Genomic DNA, 19,463 nt, shown 5'->3' with positions numbered 1-19,463 from the left:
TTGAGTGCACAGTGCAAATACATTTCATTTTCCTGAGAATTCTCATGCTTGAGATAAATTACAGCAAGTTTGGAAAAGTTAATTTGACATGCATAAATCAAAGCTTTCTAGAGAAAGAATTGGTTTGATTTATAACATGCCTTCAAATATATTCTACCACCTATCCTTCAAGTAACAGCCTTGATTTCAGCAAGAGGGAATTTACTCCAAAATATGTTTTTCCTAAGGTCATTTGACCACAACACCAACAAAACAAGCACAGCTATGCCAGCTCAAAACTTGGTGATTTAAAATACATGAGTCCATTTAACATTTTCAGTACATAGGCTCAATAAATCTAAAAACTGTTCCATGACTAGATTGATGGTTACTTGTGCTTGTGTACGATTTCCAAAATACATCCATGTATCACTGTCATAATTCTATTTCTTCCATTATTTTATACATTCATAAGCACATAGACAATATTTAATATTGTGGTAACTGGGACAGTTTGAATTAGGCAAAGCACACACACAGAACAAGCAGGTAGATGACTAAAGCTCACTGAAACTGGGAATTAATGATATTAGGATTTCCAGGGCTAAAGAATCTATTTATTCACACACAACCTCAATCATTTAGCTTTTCTTAGGCTGCAGTTTTAAAGGAAAACCAGGGGTATGACAGAGTAGGAATGTTCTGGCACTCTCATACTCTTGCCTCTGAAGTGCAGTCTGCATTTATAAAGAGGCTGAGTAGTGCCTGTGTAAGGAAAAAGAAGCAAAGTTTCTTTTGCTTTGGTGTAAACATTAAATAAGTATAGAAATATGTAAGTCAGACACACACCTGCAACAAACCAAAAGCAATAGGTAACATGAGGCTCCCACATTTAATTTGAAATGACATCCTTTGAGGGTATTAAACAGGTGAAACAGATGCAGTTTGAGGGGGCCATTCAAACCAATTCCCACTTCATGCAAATCTCTGCCAGCCCAAGCTTGGCCTCACACAGCAGGTTCCCAGCTATCCCTTCACACCCACGGGTGTCTCATGTCCCCAGGGGTGTGGGGCAGCCAAAACTCCGTCTGCAGCAGCTCCTCACACACCCCTGACCCCCCCCTCTGCCACCCGGGGGTCCTCGATCCGTCTCCAGCAGAGACAGCCCCAACCTGCCCTGGCAGCCCCTTCTGTCCCCTCACTCATCCCACTTCTGGCCCCTTTGCTGCTGCTCGGGCATCCCCCCCCAGCCAGGTTCCCCTTCAGGGACTGCTGGAAAAGAAACTTGAATTTTGCCTGGAAAGCTTTTGGTTGCGGATCACTTTGCAATGCCCCTCGCAGCTCCTTCCCCGCAGCTCTCTGTTCTCCCCAGGCAGAACAGCTCTGCCCCAGTGCACAGCGTGGCACCCACAGCACAGCCTGCCCTGCCTCAGCAACCAGCACCTGTTTACACGGGTGATGGAACAGGAATGGCTTAGGGAAAAGATTTGTCACAGTCAATCATAGCAAACAAATAAATACCATAAAAACTCCAGAGAGCAGGAAACACCAAGGTTATAGTGCCCCCGAGCAGGTTTGCAGGTGACTCTGAGCTGGGGGTGCAGTGACACACCTGAAGGACGGGGCCATCCAGGGGGACCTGGACAAGCTCGAGCAGTGGCCCCTGGGAATCTCAGGAGGTTTAACAAGGCCAAGTGTTGGTGCTGCCCCTGGGTCAGGAGAACCCCCAGGATCAATCCAGGCTGGGGATGAGCAGATGGAGCAGCCCTGGGAGAAGGCCCTGGGGGTGCTGGTGGGGCAGAGGCTGGACCTGCCCCGGCCCAGAAAACCCCCCGTGCCCTGGGCTGATCCCCCAGCGTGGGCAGCAGGGCAGGGGGGGATTCTGCCCCTCAGGGGAGACCCCCCTGCAGAGCTGCTCCAGCCCTGGGAATAGCACAGCAAGGACATGGAGCTGCTGGAGCCAGTCCAGAGGAGGCCCCAAGAGGATCAGAAGGATGGAGCAGCTCTGCTGGGAGGAAAGGCTGGGAGAGTTGGGATTGTCGAACCAGGAGAGGAGAAGCTTTGGGGTGACCCAATTGTGGCCTTCCAGGGCATGAAGGGGCTGACAAGAAGCAGGGAGAGAGACTATTCAGAAGGACCTGCAGTAGCAGGACAATGGGGAATAGCTTCCCGCTGCCAGAGAACATGGTTAGATGGGATATTAGGAAGGAACTGTTCCCTGTAAGGGTGGGGAGGCCCTGGCACAGGTTGCCCAGAGAAGCTGTGGCTGCCCCTGGATCCCTGGAAGTGTCCAAGGCCAGGTTGGATGGGGCTTGGAGCAAACTGGGCTAGTGGGAGGTGTCCCTGCCCATGGCAGGGGGTGGAACGAGATGATCATTAAGATCCCTTCCAACCCAATAGTTTTGAAACAAGTAAAAAGAGAACAGCAACAGAGACCTTGAAAGAGACATGTGACACCATGTTTGGCAATGTACTGTACGTTTTACTTGAGCTAAAATTGTGTCCTTAGCTCATTATAATATGAAAACCACACCTCTAAAGCTCAGGCTACCTGCCCCCAAGTCAAGCCCCTGACCCACTGGACACGCACAATAAACTGAAAATGCATTGTACATTTAAATGACAAAAAGCCTGTCCTATAACCATTGCACAGGCACAGTTTTAGAAATTAGATTCACAGTCCACACAAGGAAACTGAACTACAGCAAGATTATGATACACTTTCAATGAATTATAAAACGTTCCCATGACAATCACTCTAATCTGTGCAGCTCATCACTATTTCTAGCAAGCAGAGTTTGGTTTTTTTCAAGTGAAAACAACAATGCAGTTTCTGAGGAAATTCAAATTAGCAGAAGTTGTGCAGCACTGCTTTGTAGTTGTTTCTGACAATTAATAAAATAATTTAATATTAAGTGCAGAGGGAGGGGACAAAAAGTAATTCAGACGGCTATTTCCTTTCAAGCTTGATGATATTTTCTCTACAGTGTTTTCTCTGAGATCAGTGAACTGCTCTGAAGATGCTGTGTAGGCAACATTTAATCTAAAAACAAAGGAATAAGTGTAAAAAAATTAAGATTTTTATTTTCTTTCTAGGAGCTAAAATAACATTTGGATTGTTCTTTAATTTTTAATGATAGGAAAATATTTTGCATTAATATAATGAAGTTGCTTATTATGCCCGAAGATATTTTTGGATATTTCATAACTGGCATAACAGTTCACCTGCTCATCTCTAATTTTAATGTAATACTTTTAATTTCTGTTACAAACATAATTAAAAAAAAAGTTAAATAAATATCAAGTCTAAAATTGGTGCAGCACCATGGCATTTTTTCTTATTTTGCCATCACTAATGGCAGTAAAACCAGGCTTTCCAGCAGCACAACACTATGACCTGTTGGATCCAGACAGTCCAGAGGAGGCCCCAAGATGATCAGAGGGAAGGAGCAGCTCTGCTGGGAGCAAAGGCTGGGAGAGTTGGGATTGTTCAGCCTGGAGAAGAGAAGCTTTGGGATGACTGAATGTTGGCCTTCCAGGGCCTGAAAGACCTGATGAGAAAGACGGAGAGAGACTATTTCCAAGGGTCTGGAGTGGTAGGACAAGGGGGAAAGGCTTCCCATTGCCAGAGGGCAGGGTTAGACTGGATATTGGGAAGGAATTGTTCCCTGTGAGGGTGAGGAGGCCCTGGCACAGGTCGCCCAGAGAAGCTGTGGCTGCCCCTGGATCCCTGGAAGTGTCCAAGGCCAGGTTGGAGGGGGCTTGGAGCAACCTGGGCTGGTGGAAGGTGTCCCTGCCCATGGCAGGGGGTGGAACGAGATGATCTTTAAGATCCCTTCCAACTAAAACCAGTCTGTGATTTCCTGATGATTCTATGAACATCACAGAGTGGGAGGGTGCAACACAACCCCAAAGTTGACATCAATGCACTAATGGCAACGAGCTGCACTTGCTGCATATTATGAATAGTGAAAATATAAGAGCAGAGCAAGCTGTGACTGTGACAGCCCAGACTTCATGGCTCCTGGAGAGCTTTATTTTTCTCTTGTAAGGTGCCTGGGCACATGCTTGGAGATGTAAGAAGGAATGCTTTCCATCTACCATCATCCCAAGACATAAGCAGGTTGATACTCTGCAAATTTGGGTAAAATGTAGAGTCAAATGTGCAGAATTTCTTTTGGAAAAACAGACCATGGAAGAAATTACATGAAAACGCTCTGTAATCCAAAACTATTCATTTTCAATTGCCACTCCAGTTCCAAAACCTATAAAGGCTCACCAGATCTAGTTTTCAGTAATTACATACTTAACTACATTTTAAAGAAATCTTGGCTAATCAATATAATCTTTAATTTTTTATTAGCACAGCTTAGATTTTCCAATTTGTTCACAGTTATTCTTAACGGAGGAGGAAGGAAAGAGTATTGTCTGCACAAGAAAAGGAGAAGGGTGGTTCCAGTTGAAGCAAAGGCCTTCAGAGATCAAACAGAGAAAGTCAAACACAATCTTCCAGCCCCCTGATGATCTATTGACCTTATTTCTGCACATAACTAAGCTGTAACAATTTAATTCCAAACCCAAAGTTACGGAAACCAGACAGATTTTTCAATATCTGATTTCATGCACTAATAGAGACAACACAACACCATTTCCCCACGTTCCAGCTGAGTGATTTTTCTTGGATATCTTCTTTAAACATCACAGAGTCAATGACTAACCTGTGTTTATGACAGCAGGAGGGAGGTTGAGGCCCACATGGGCTCCTCATTGTCTTCTAATGCTCAGAGAAAGCCTCAGGTTTGTACAAGGGACAGCAGTCTCTTTAAACATCCAAAAATTTATGCAGCTGCCCAGATATCATCCTCATAACAGGTGAAAGTTAAATCTCCATGGTATGGAAATCTTTGAAATGCTGCATTCTCAGCCTGAATGACAGGTCTGATTTTCAATGTACTGTGATTCAAAGTAAAAAACAAAATCCTAAAGTGAATTTGAAGCAAATCAAATGGTTTGACTGTTTTGGCAACAGTTGTAAAATTTCATTCCAGAATCACAGAATCCAGGGTTGCCAGGGACTCATGAGGACCATCAAGACCCCCTTCTGACCCCACACACACAGGGCAACCTGGAAATTTAACCAGCATCTTGACTTGGTTCCTCCAACTAAATTTTGCTTATTGTGATTCTAAATGCAGCTGAGATTCAGCTCTTAAAAACGTCTCATAACAACAACAGAACTGACACTCTGACCTTCAACTCTAATTTGTTTTCAACAGACATGGCTGTGTTTTCAAAAACTAAAACTAAAACAAAAACAAAACAACAACAACAACAAAATCTGCCCTGCTGATAAAACAAACAAAAAGGTAAAAGTCATCCTACTGAATACATATAATAAGATTCACAACAAAAACCATCTTATTAAAATGGTTTCTCCTTATTATTTTTTAAGAAAGAGGTTTCTTTCATGGTGACAAAAACCAAGCAACCACAAAAAAACCAACCAAACAAAGCAAAACCAAAATTCACCAAAATACAACTACACTAATGATGAATTTAAAAAACAGTTTCAAATTAAAAACAAAACTTCATTAACTAACTAGGGCAAAAAAAGGATCCAAAGAAATTTGGTGTATTTTTTATAGTTGTTAATTTTAGTTGCATAATAAAATTAACATTCTGAGAACTTACACTGCAGGTAGTGTGGGGACCTCAGGATTGTCTTTCCTTCCTTTAGCTCTTGCCATTGTTCACTAATGTAAAGTCACCTAAGTCAGTGTTTAAAACTAATCACCCAATTAATGCAAGATCATAAATACTGAAACTTTTTCTTAATGAGATTAAAATATGTCTATTCTAGGTCAACCATGTCTTTCTAGCCACAAATAATAACATTAAAGCCCTGTAGGAAATAAAATAGATTAGGAATTAAACCCAGTGCTTTACCCAGATCAACATCACAGAGTTCAGTACAGAGCTTCTTTTAACTTTTTTGTAGTGTCTACTTAAACTAATGTGACTGTGAGAGATTTTACAAATCACTGAAGGACTAAAACCCAGCAGACTCCTTTCTCCCATTGTTCCCAGATTTGTGAAGAACACGGGACTCAGAATGGTCTGTGAGGAGTGAAACTGTAAGAGGGGATAAGGCAATGTGGCATTTTATAATAAAATCGTTTTCATGGCACATGAGATTAGAAATTAAAAAAAAAAATAAATAAACCCAAAACTTTTTACATCTTTCAAGCACAGCTTATATGGCTTCCCCTACTCAAGAAAGATAATCGATTCCTTGGAAAGAAGAAACAAATCTTGGTAGCACAAGGGCAGTAACTGAAAAGCTCTCTCCATGGATATATGCCTATTCACACATGAAATAACCAGCTCTTGAGGCAGTAAATAAAATTCATCCCTTCACTGGGTATGAAATACAGAACACTGAGTAATTCAGCTCCCAAACAGTAATTACACTACGTTGAAAGCAAGACCTGTCAGCCCCGAGGGTGCAGAGATGACCCAGGATGCTGCTGCTCCCACTTCCCACCCTGCAAACTGGAGAACGAGCCCCTTCCCTAAATAAAGCTGCTGGTGAAGCTTGTCCTTAATGGGAGGTGGCTTTATGAATAATTTCCAGTGTCCTGAGCCCAAAATGGTTGGGTGCCAAAACAATTTCCAAGAGCACACTGAAATCACCTGAGGAAATTGTTCCAGTTCCTGCTCACCCCGGCTCAGGCGAGGATTAATGCTGTTGCTCCTAGCAGGTGAAAATCACCTGGAAGAGGGATTCCCAAACTGCATGAGGTAGTACAGCATTAGCCAAAAAAGCACTAGATCTACATTATACACAGCCCACCAGAAGGGCACCGCAGGCACAATAAATATTCACAGAGTCCCAGAATTGCTGGGGTTGGAAGGGACCTCTGGAGATGATCCAGTCCAACCCCCCTGCCAAGGCAGGCTCACCTGGAGCAGGTTGACACAGGAACAGGTCTAGGTGGGTTTGGAATGTCTCCAGAGAGGGAGATTCCACACCCTCCCTGGGCAGCTGTTCAGTGCTCTGCCACCTCCATGGAAAGAAGTTCTTCCTCATGTTAAGGTGGAACTTGTGTTTTAGTTTACGGGCATTGCTCCTCGTCCTGTTGCACGGCACCAACGAAAAGAGTCTGACTCCATCCTCTCGGCACCCCCTTTGAGATATTTATAGGAATTGATGAGATCCCCTCTTATTTTCTCTGGACTAAACAGCCCCAGCTCCCTCAGCCTTTGCTGCTCCCAGAGCTGCTCCATCCCTTGGGCATCTCCGCAGCCTGCGCTGGCCCCGCTCCAGGAGCTCCCTGGCCCTGCTGTGCTGAGGAGCCCGAGTTGGGCCCAGCCCTGCAGATGTGCCTGCCCAGGGCTGGGCAGAGGGCCAGGATCTGCTGCCAATGCTCTTCCTCATTCATGCAGCCCAAGATCCCACTGCCCTCCTTGCCCCCAAGGCACATGGCCAGCTCATGGTCAGTGTGTCACCCAGCAACACTGCCAGGTCCTTCTACACAGACCTGGTCTCTAGCAGGTCACACCCAACCTGTGCTGGCACTGGGGGTCATTCCTACCTAGGAGCAGGACCCTGCACTTGCCTTTGTTGAACCTCATGAGGTTTCTCTCCACTCAGCTCTGCAGCCTGTCCAGGTCCTGCTGGGTGGCAGCTCAGCCTTCACGTGCATCAGCAGCTCCCACCACCATCACAACAGGCACTGGTGCCTGACCTTTATCCCTTACCAAGCAAGATTCTTTTGCCTGAAATCCAATGTTTCTTTTGATCTTTTCATCGCTCTTGCACCTCACTGTGGTTCTAACAGACCCAGTGGCCAAGGACTGATTTTCTGCTCTCTTTCCTAGTGTGACCTGTCCATGTAATAAGGGAGTTTGATCATCAGGACAAGATCTGGTCACAGAGGGTGATGCCCACCTGGAAAGACTCAAGAATCACCTTAATGTGGGATGAACAGTGGGGTCCTTCAATGGATCTCTACCCCAAATGTTTTGGGCAGCAGATCCAGAAATTGGTCAGGTGGCTAAAAAGCCCCTTGATTCTTGGCAGGTGTGTTGGTGGTGTATTCCAGGAAAGGAATGTCCCAAAGCTCCCCTATTTCCCTTAACTCCTTTGAAGTGCTGGATCCAGAGATGTCTTAAAGCTGGTCATTTCCATCTCTAGTTGCTCTTCTCAACAGCCTCCATTTATCTCACTGTGCTCAAACACAGTCAAAACATAAACAGCCATATACATGATGGTCATAAAAAATAACTATCACTCTAGTGTACAAAAAAAGTGACAGGGATAAAAAAATGGGTATAGCAGCAACTCTGAATTATCAGACTACCTTGAAACTGTCCATGATCAAGAAGTTTGAAGGTATTTATAAAACTCACTGTTATAGAACTGATTTTAGAAAACATGTCCCACTGCAAGCCCAGGTATCTAATCAAGCCTTTCCAAAAGCATCTGCTTTCCTTCAGGGCTTTTCATGTCTAGCCCACAGAAAGGATATACATTCCTTTAAGTGGCAATGATTTCTGAATGATGAATTTCTAACTGATTTATGCTTTAAACACCATGTATAAAACTTGACAGGAAGCTCTAAATTGATGAGTATTCCTACCTTGCTCTGCGCTGATTTAAAAGAGAAAAATAACCCTAAAAAGGGCAACATTTGTTTGAATTCTGAAAACAGAGCCCCAGTCTTAAAGGATTGCAAGAGCTGAGGAATGTCATTGATGTGGTGATAAAAAAAATTACTGGGAAATGTGTACTGAAATAAAAAAAGTCATCAGACAGGCCAACAAGCATCTCTGAAATCAGTGTGTTCCACTGTTATCAATCAAATAATTAATTAATAATTATTACAATTATTTTAAGAATAGATGAAGGGAAGTAAGCCTAGCCATCACTGCTAAGAGGCAATTTTGATGTTCAAAGGTGAACCAACATACTTATATATTAACATCAAAGAGGAAAATACAAGAAAAAAAAGTGAATTAAGGCAATAATTTAGTCTTTCTCTTAATCTTTCTTATTAAAAAATTGAAAATTTTCTACAACATTGGAGTTTTTTCAGCATTAGTGGCACCTGCAGCCAGAGACAAGTAGTCAAATTAAGCACCTTGCAAAGACTCAGACAGAGCAACTTATTTTCTCCAGGCTAATTAAGGGGTTTCCCTCTGTGCCTGAAGCTACATAATCATGCCAGAAGCTTTCCCCCATCATTAGAGGGGACTTTCTGGCACCAATTTTGCAGTATGATGCAGACTGAAATTAGTATCTGATTTTTAATTATAACAGTTAGATAGCAATTTTCCTAAGTTTTCAACATAAACATTAAAAAAATCAAACAAAAAACAAGTGCTGAAAGGAAGAGGCCAACATAATTTTAGATTATAGACACGATTACAGACATGGTCCTAAACTCAAACACTTAGAGGCAAACACTCAAGGATCCCTGAAGGTCCAGAAAATGTTTGAGGCAGATCTTTAAATCACTGAAAATAACTGGTATAAATTTAGATAGACATTCATAGATCTAAACAGCAGTTCTGTTTATTGCCTCACATGGATCGTTTCCTCCAGCAGAGGAAGTGAATGATGAAAGCCAGTGATCACTAAAAAGTGAATTCTTACACCACTGCTATCATCAAGAAACTCAGCTGTTACCCATCAGGGAAAGTTCCCACCTCCTGGGAACTTTTTATCTGGGCAGACAGCAACAGGACAAGGGGGAATGGCTTCCTACTGCCAGAGGGCAGGGATAGATGGGATATTGGGAAGAAATTGTTCCCTGGGAGGGTGGGGAGGCCCTGGACCAGGTTGCCCAGAGAAGCTGTGGCTGCCCCTGGATCCCTGGAAGTGTCCAAGGCCAGGTTGGACGGGGCTTGGAGCAACCTGGGCTAGTGGGAGGTGTCCCTGCCCATGGCAGGAGCTGAAATGGGATGAGCTGTAAGGTCCCTTCCAGCCCAAACCACTCTGGGATTCTGTGATTGCCCTTCTCTAACCCAGTAAACGAGGCAGATGCACACACACAGCCCTGATCAGCGTTACAGCTCCTTAAAGGTGACTGAGATTTCACACTCTTCTGTTATTCACAACTGGACTTAAACTGAGCAATTTTGTTTCCACAAAGGACAGACATAATCCAAACGATTACACAGCCACGAGTGTCTACATATCTAATATTGCTAATCCAAAAACAGTGTAACAGTCATGCTTGAGATAAGATCTGTATATCATTTCAGCAGCTTTACTGTTATTATTTCTTTAACTCTTGGCAGAAAAAGGAGAAATTATAAAGGGCCAAAAATCTTTCAAGAGATCTTTCATTTCCTTTCTATTCTTCGCAATAAACAGAATAAATATATTGCCTTTTAATATGCTAAATTAGACAAAATGTTTTAAGATACAATGGTGACTGATAGCAGGATGAAGATAGTAGCACATCCTTAATCACTTTCCAAGTTCTTCACACATTATTCCAGACACTGACTTCTGGAAAAAGAAACCCAAATGGTTGCAGTTATTACTTCTGTTGCAGAGCACATTTCACCCTAAAAGATCCTAGTTTCTTCTCTGTTGTTTTGAATAAGGTCTAAGAGAGGCTGTTGTCCTTTCTGTGCCTTTAAGAACAGACAAGGCTTTTCTTTGGAATTCCACAGTTCAGCTGTGAAGAACCATCTTTTCCTTATAACTTGGCAGCATAACTGAAGAAATGCAAAATACCCAAAAGGTATTTGAGTGCAGCTGCATTGTCTCAGCTAACAAAGGAGGAGTTGGGGGAGAGCCCTGCATTTTCCACTGCTAAAAGTAATTCCCTGGGTGATGTCAGGAGGAGAGGACTCATAAAATACCTATGTTGTGCACATCAGGGCACTTGTGGACCTCTGTCAGCAGCTGGTGCCAGCAGGGCACCCAAAGTAGAGAATTTATGGAAATAACGAGCTACTAAATGGTATCAAAATAACAACTGGAAAAAAACTGAGTAGGGAACTTGGACAGAAATTGCAGAGGTAGGAGCAGCCTATGCTTTGTCACCAGCAACGTAGTTAAATATAAAACAGAGCTCATTCCAGCAAAGGGGACAGCAACAATAAAAACAGAAGCTCAAAGAAAGTGTGGTCACCTTCAGTTTTGTGGGAAAAAACTCTTTTGTCAGATGGGTAAAACCAGGGAGGCCAACACAGACTTTAACATTAGAAAATTCTTGGAATAATTTAGTTCAAGCCATTCTCATACATGTGACTGGAAACTTGCTTTTGAAATTACACCCAGAAAGTGAGGAGCACACAGCAGCTCTCTTGGTTCTATTTACAGTCCACCTAAGCATTGAGAACCGGATTAGGAACTTCTTTCTACTCCCTTAATAAACAGAATGTCACTCAAGCTACGTCCAGCACCAGTAGATTCCACCACATAAACAATCTGTCCCTCAGAAACCCTTTTCCTTCTTAAATTTGAAGGCACCTCCACATTCACACTGTCTGAAACGCTGTGGTGTCTGAAGCAGTTGGTGTTGCTTCTTACTACATAAAATTCAAAATACACATCCTTCCTCAAAGAGGGGTTTGGCACTTATTGAGTAATTTGAGTTTTTCAGATCAAGGTAACTCAAGTGCTTGAAGAGCAAGAAAATTAAACCCAAAAACCAAAACCAGAAAAACCACACACCAGGAAAAAACCCACATGAAAATCTCACAACAGCTGAGAACCCTTTTAAAGACGTTTTCTAGAGGGAATCACATGCATCTGTTCAAAAAATCTAAGCTTGGAACAGCAATTAACACAAGATGAAAATTATTTACGTGAACAGTATTTTAGCAAAAGTCATTAGTGATTTTAGTGATAATTAGCAACATATGTGAAAAGTTTCTATACACCAAGTTAAAAATAATAAGCCATTTAAGGTACTAAATCTTTGCCACAGACACTATTCGAGGCAAGGTTTCAATTTAACCCAGATTCAAATCCAAGCAATACATTTAAAAATAAATGTATTCAAACATTAATCATCTCTACCAGTTTAGAATAAGGCATAACTGGCCATGCAGGAGCTCTGGAAAACAGGATCCAGATCCTATAGAAGATCCATATTCAGGCAGATTATCTTAAATTGCTCTAAAGGTAATCCATCCCAGCCCTGGGATTACACTTCAGTACCAACCCACAGCTCATAAAGCACAAAACAGCACCACCTGTAAAGCCTGGCTAAATAAAATTTGCTTGAGCAGCCATGTTTCAGCAATAAAGTCAGACACCAAGGGTTTAGAGTAGATGTCAGGAATGAACTCTTCCCTGTGAGGGTGGGGAGGCCCTGGCACAGGTTGCCCAGAGAAGCTGTGGCTGCCCCTGGATCCCTGGAAGTGTCCAAGGCCAGGTTGGAGGGGGCTTGGAGCAACCTGGGCTAGTGGGAGGTGTCCCTGCCCATGGCAGGGGGTGGAACTGGATAATCTTTAAAGTCCCTTCCAACCCAAATCATTCTAGGATTCCGTGATTTCAAATTCCAGCATAAAAATTCTTGAACAGGATGGCAAATTTCTCCTTGGAGCCCAGTGGAGAATTCAAACAATAATCACAAATTTTTACTGAGGATTATTTTCATCAAAAGGTGTTAAATCTAGTGCACTGTTTTGGAATTACATGACAAAAGGAAGTAAAACAAAACACTGAAACTGAACTAAAGTTACTAATCCACTTTGCACTTTTACTAAGTACAAAACCACTGCCAAGTTCTCTAGATGCATTTAGTGATGAATATTAAAACAGCGAAGTTAATTCTGAGCACATACATGACTTGCAAAAGCACAAATTAGGCTAAAATATCAACCCCTGAGAAGAACTGTCAGAAAAAGGCTCCTTCTAAAACCTGTTTTGGGCCCCTTTGGGTATGTTTTCCGTTACATAACACATGACTGCACAAAATCTTTTCAACAGGATCTCCTCCTCAAAAAATTTTACAGGTTGGACAAAACCAGATTATGGATCAAGTTAATATACCTTGTCCTTTAGAGCGGGATTCTAGATTTTATTCACTGCACAACACTAAGAAACTGCCCTGCTAAAGGAGACAGTCCCTCCTGAGCTCTCGTGCAGTGCTCAGCAGCAGCAGAGCAGCACAGAGTCTGAGCCATAAACATGAGAAAATGGAATTCTCTTTACAACAGCAGACTACACATTGACCAACCCATTACACCTTCTGAAGGCTCCACTCTCCTAACTAAAAAAAAAACATGCTGCAAAATATATTTTGGGTTACAACATGTGATTTATACCACAGGCACTGGAGAAAGGCTACATTAATGATCAAATCTCTGATTTTGGGGGCCTAGAAAAAGACAGGAGAGAGATGTTTTTTACAGGCAGATAGTGACAGGACAAGGGGGGATGGCTTCCCACTGCCAGAGGGCAGGGTTACACTGGATATTGGGAAGAAATTCTTCCCTATGTAGTCACTTTCAGTGATTCCCCATCCCTGGAAGTGTCCAAGGCCAGGTTGGACAAGGCTTGGAGCAACCTGGGCTGGTGGAAGGTCTCTCTGCCCATGGCAGGAGGTGGAATGAGATGGGCTTTAAGGTCCCTTCCAACCCAAACCATTCTAGGATTCCATGATAATATACACCAGGCAGAAGTGCACCAGTTCAAAGAATGCCTCAAGAGAGCCCAGCAGAAAGTTAAATTCCAACCCAGGACACGCAGATGGAGCTCCAAGGTTCACCACAACCCTGGAGCCAGTTCCATGGAGCAGCAGTAGCATCTTTTCTGGCAAAGCCAAGGAAAGAAATGCTGTACTGAGCTTGGAAGCATTTGCTGTCTGAAGTGCTTGCAGTGACAGACAAGAAGACAGACTGAATAATATCATCTGCAGAAGCATCCACAAATGTCAGATGGAAACATTCTTGTAGGATGTTTGAATGCTTATTGTGCCAGAGGAAAGTTGAAAACTCGGTGACATCAGGAGATTAAGGAAGTGAGTCTTGTCTTGGTACATTTCAAATGCCTGCTGAAAACTTAGCAGGTGACTGCCTAGCCTAGAAACATCAGATCACAGAAAATTTACCACTGATTGAAAAAAAATCACACAACCCCAAATTTAATTTAATCCATCTATATGATCAAATTATTTTGGAGATAAAGTAAAACCTGACCAGAACAGTTCAGCTGGCTCTGGATCTTGCTCAACACTTAAATATGGTGCTTTATTTTTTATAATAAAAAATGTTGAATCATATCTCAGATGTCAGAAATACTCATATGTTACTTCACACGCACACCAAGACACACCAACTGTGTATGTGATTTTAGAATTTAATGCCTCATTTTCTCAAATTCCTTACGTGTGAGCCACAAAATTCTTTGCTTGGTCCTCAGCTTTTCTGTTTCATTTTGCAAAGTCCATTTCCCTGGTTTCAGGTAGAGCCAGAGGACCTCTGAGATCCTGAGGAGTAATGTGTGAGTTCTTATCTTCGGTACGACCTCTTGTCTGGTCTCTGTACTTGAAATTAATCTTTTTGGAGTGCACAGGGGGTGAAAAGAAGTATACAAAGTCAGGGAGGGGTAAATGCCTAGAGAATGTTTAACAAAACAAGGCAGGATGGGCTTAACTTCTTAAATCTGATAAAATGAAGGCCAAGAGACTGTATTGCTACTCTCTACACACACCAACTGTGCAAAGGGCAAACATAAACTGAGCTAAGCAAAACGAAGCTTCTGGGCAGCATTATAAATGTGTCTAAAAGAGCCACAAGCAGTTTAAGGCAGGATGTTCAGAGCAGCCTCGCTGTAGGGAACACAGGAACAAAATGACCTGCTCAATTTAAGATCACCCTGATTAATGTGCAGGAGGATTATCCGGCACAGCTTGCTGGAAGGGCAGATGCCTGATGGCCTCTCCAGTCTGAGGGCCTCATGTTGGAACAGAATCTACCAATAACAGAAACTATGGACAACACTGTGAAAAGCCATCAGGGGCTCGACACAGCCCACCTGGGTTGGCCAGATGTGCAGTGGTGCCAACACTCACAAACTGCAGTGCAGCAAATGACCTTAACGGCCTTAGGATGAAGCAGGGCAGGGTTAGATGGGATAGTGGGAAGAAAATTGTTCCCTGGGAGGGTGGGGAGGCCCTGGCACAGGTTGCCCAGAGAAGCTGTGGCTGCCCCTGGATCCCTGGAAGTGTCCAAGGCCAGGTTGGACGGGGCTTGGAGCAACCTGGGCTAGTGGGAGGTGTCCCTGCCCGTGGCAGGGGGTGGGACGGGATGAACTTCAAGGTCCCTTGCAAACCAAAGCATTATGAGATTCTATGATATTAAAGACTTCTAATCAGTCAGCAGAGAAGCAGCAGCTGCCATTGAGTATAATAGCCTCTACTGTGGATTCACACTCAGTCCTTCCATTTGATAATGACCTGCACTCCCAGCAAGTCAGTCTGTTTTTATTTCCCTGCTTTCGGCAGGAATGCTGTTATTCCTGGCAGCCAAGTTATACATTCATGGGAACAGAGAGTTACCAAATGCTAGGAAAAAGGAGGCTGCACACCCCTTTGTTTCCTGCACTTCTTCCCTAAAGAATCAAGCTGAAAGAATTCCTGGGCTGTACTCACACAGGCAAGTAAATGCAAAGCATTTCATTATCCAGAAAACACAGGGAGTTGGCCTCGAGAGCTTTCCCTCTGACACAGCTCCATTCAGATAACAGGACACAAACACAGAGAAGGGTTATTGCTGTAAATCTACAAAAGGCACACACACCCTGGCAGTAGAAAAAGAAGAGCCCTTTTACTAGATGGAATATACATTGGCTTTGAGAAAACCTTAAATTATGTCAAAAGGAAGAGACCATGAAAAGCAAGAGGCTCACTTGGTACAAAGTAAGTAAAACCCCACCAGTGATAAAATGATTCCTCTATTATTAGTGCAACAGTATTGGTTTGTGTGATGGCCATGGAGCAATTCAAGCCACACATCATGGACATCCAGCCAAGTTAAGCTAAACTCAGGATCTGGCCCAATTAATTTAGAATTGTAAAGACTGAAGAAGGGTGAATCTTGGAGACACTAATTAGGGTCAGAGTAAAGTAGAACATCCAAATCAAACACTGCAGTGCAAAAATCAGGATGGAAACAAACATGTCTAATCTATTAATATTTTGAAAAACTAAACAAAAAACACCCACACTATAAGGGACAAGCACTTTTTAAAAGAATTTCCCCATGCATCACTTTAATTTCAGAAAGCAACTGCAGGACTTTCCTTTAGCAGCATCTTTGTTCCCCCCTCACCCACCCATTTTCAGTCCTTTTCTTTTTCTCTCTATGCTGCTGATTATTTTTCTTTAGTTAGATTTCATAATCTATAAATTCCATTCTCTTGCTGCTTGGACTCTTCTAAAGCTCACCTACCCCATCAGAAACTGCCAAGGGTATTTTAGGACTGTACAAAACCTTGGTTGCTGCAAAATCCAGCCATGTCTAGACCAGTGCCAGGAAACCCTATCTGCCTCCTAATTTCCATCAAGGCAGCAGTGCTGGCATGTTTGGTTGTATTTTTACTGAGAAGATGAAGAGCAATCCTACCTTTTCCTTTTGTTTGGGGGGCAGGAGAAGGATTATGGAAATTTCCTTGCTTTATTGGGTGATTTATTCAAAGTAAAGAGCTCCATAAGGGTACAGCTCAAGGAAAAAGAAAATAAGTATTGACTCAGCTCCTGACTTACAGTTATTGCAACCAGTTTTAAGAGGCAGCACAGGGGGAGGCAGCATTTCTTCCCAACCCTCTCATGAAGTTGTGGAAGCAGAGAACCAGCCAATTAATGTAACACCTATTTCTGTGCCACAGCAGCAACAGCTCCCAGTCACACGTGCACTGACAGACCTTCAGCAGCAGCAAACACCATTAGGGTAAAAAATTCCATGTACAGACATTTACACTTCCTCTGAATATTCAGTAGAGCAAAAGGAGGGAACAAAGCTTACTCGAGGTAGCTGCAGCCCTAAAATCCATGTGCCATTCCCAAGGAATGGGAGTATTAGGTCTCCAGAGAATGCTGTAGCAGAGCAAAATGTAACAGAGTCAAATAAAAAGCATAAACCTTCTGGGTGTCTTGATTAGGTTTTTTTTTGTTTGCTTTTAAGTTTATATTTTGCTTCTAAAGAATAAATTTAACTTCTGCTTAGGGAAAAATGCTGTAATAACTACAAGTACTCTACGAGCAACATTTTATTTACCTTTTCTTAACCAACAGTCGCTGCTTTCAGAACAATTGCAACATCTCCAACCCTTCCTGAAAACACATGGACATTTGTGGACTGCTTGGAAAGGGAATGTGAAACAGGACTATGGGAAGCCTATATGTGAAGATATGTGAACTGAAAATATGGATGTACACTGCACTAGAAAATGCCTTTGTGTCCACAAAGCCATTATAGAGTCACAGAATCATTAAGGCTGGAAAAGACCTTTAAGATCATCAAGTCCAACCAAGGTCAACCCAGCACAACCACCATGTTCACCACTGAAGCTTGTCCTAGAGAGCCATATCCACACTTTTGTTGTTGCTTGCCTTTTTAATAAATCTATTAAGATCTAATTTATGCATGTTACTGTATTAAATAAATTAAGTACCACAAAACAGATATGATACATTGTTGCTGGCAGCTATTTTAATAACTGCACTTTTATTGTTAACAAATAAAGTCCTTGAGTTTCACAACTTCTGTTTTTAATTCGGAACTGAAAAACTTCCTAGTGTGACATAGTATGTGAGGAAAAAATTGGGACAAATTCCTACGGAGGAAGGGTTCCCTTAGAACAGTGTCTGCATTAACAAAAGCAACAGTGCCAAGAATTACTGTGTGAGTGAGGGCTGTAGGTTTTGGGACTGTCATAATAGGAGATAAATAATTCTATCATGTGATGATAGAATTCTATCATCAGCCACAGGGAGAGGTGGGTGATTAAGGAAAAAAAATTAAAGATATGGAACAAGAGTGTGAGAAATTTAACATAAAGTCTTAAAATTTCTGCTTCAGGAAGAGGACTCTTTGCACACAGGACTTGGTTATTCCTTTCTAACCTCTCCAAAATCATATTTAATACCACCTTGAAGGTACTGAGGGATATTAAATCTAGAAGCACTTCAGCTTCAACTTAAATCCAACTCAGCACTCGATTCTTCTTTCCTCACTCTCTGCACCATCCCAGAAGAATCCCACTATGCCCAAAACTGGAGAAATAAGCTTTTCCCCCATATGGCACTAGAATTTAAAATTAAACTGCACTGCGACCTCTATAATTTTAAGGGTTAGCTTGATATTGATTCTTTCTGCAATGGTGTAATTTCTTTTTCTAAAAAAAAAAAAAAAATCTAAGATGTTCAACCTTTTTTATTAAAAACATTAAAAAACTTCAACACCTAAAGGCAATTTCCAGCCTTCGCGTGGCATAGCTTGGCAAGGGCAGTAGGCAGATGCAAAAATCTGGATTTCATTTTCTGCCAGATGTTTCTGGGCCTTTCCTGGTCTCAGCAGGGACCTTGTGGAGCAGCTTTTACTGCTCCTTGTCTTGGTAATGTGAGGGTCAATGTGGGAGCCTAAGGGGGAATCTGTTTCATTCCCTGGAGTTCTTGCTTCACATCATGAAATGCTTTTGTGTACAAACAAGAACAGTCAGTGATATTTTTTCTAAACTTTCTCCAGCATCATGAGACATACTAATTGTATAAATGTAGCTTAGAACTGCAATAATGTTTATTTTATATATACACATACAACTTCTGAGGCAAACACGTTACATTACAAAATAATCAACGTAAAATACCTTTGGATGTCAAATACCCAAAGTTTTGGTGGGTTTTTTTGAGGATTAAAATCCATTCTCTCAGGATCATCATGTCTCATTCGTTAGCTACTCCACATGATATTTACAGCCTCCTGCAAACCTCTGCAGCAGGAAAAGGTTAAAATTAAACGCTGTTTCTGAGGAGTGAATTGCATTTTCAAGAGTTCCAATGCAGTCACTGACTCCACAAGTTTCCTCACCTTGTAATTGTGAATATACTGCAAGCAGATCATTGCTTGCACCTTTACTTTCACAGATGTTCTTTTTTACTCAAGAGGGTTGTAAAACACACAGTCTTTAAAAAGTCAACTGAAGAACCTCTGTAAGCTCTGATCATTTTCATTTTAGAACAAACAAAGTTTTTTCCAGCTCGGGCATAATACTCTCAACAGTAGAAACAAAATTGAATTTTACTGCCTGAAGGATATAAAGAAAGTAACGATTTTTTTCTTATACTTTTACAAAGCTTTGCAAAGTGTGTTGTTCTGAGACAACAGTGGACCTCCAGGCTCCACAGCCTTCAAGCTCAGGGTTAAAACCTCCCACACATAGGCTTCTTCCTTATCCTTGTACCCTCTCCTGCCCCCTCAGCCTCACAGCACTGCCCCGCCCAAGGCTGCTCAAA

General features: G+C 42.3%; 1 protein-coding gene across 4 annotated transcripts in view; it reads right to left on the bottom strand.

The window, feature by feature from the left end:
• The window catches only part of PCDH15 (protocadherin related 15), a 673,791-nt gene that overhangs the window by 498,720 nt on the left and 155,608 nt on the right, over window positions 1-19,463 (bottom strand). The window lies entirely within an intron of this gene.

This window comes from Corapipo altera, unplaced genomic scaffold (assembly GCF_003945725.1).
Source record: "Corapipo altera isolate COAL_440 unplaced genomic scaffold, ASM394572v1 133, whole genome shotgun sequence".
Classification (NCBI taxonomy): Eukaryota; Metazoa; Chordata; class Aves; order Passeriformes; family Pipridae; genus Corapipo; species Corapipo altera.
The sequence above is the reverse complement of the archived record's forward strand: the minus strand, read 5'-3'. Positions and strand labels throughout refer to the sequence as shown.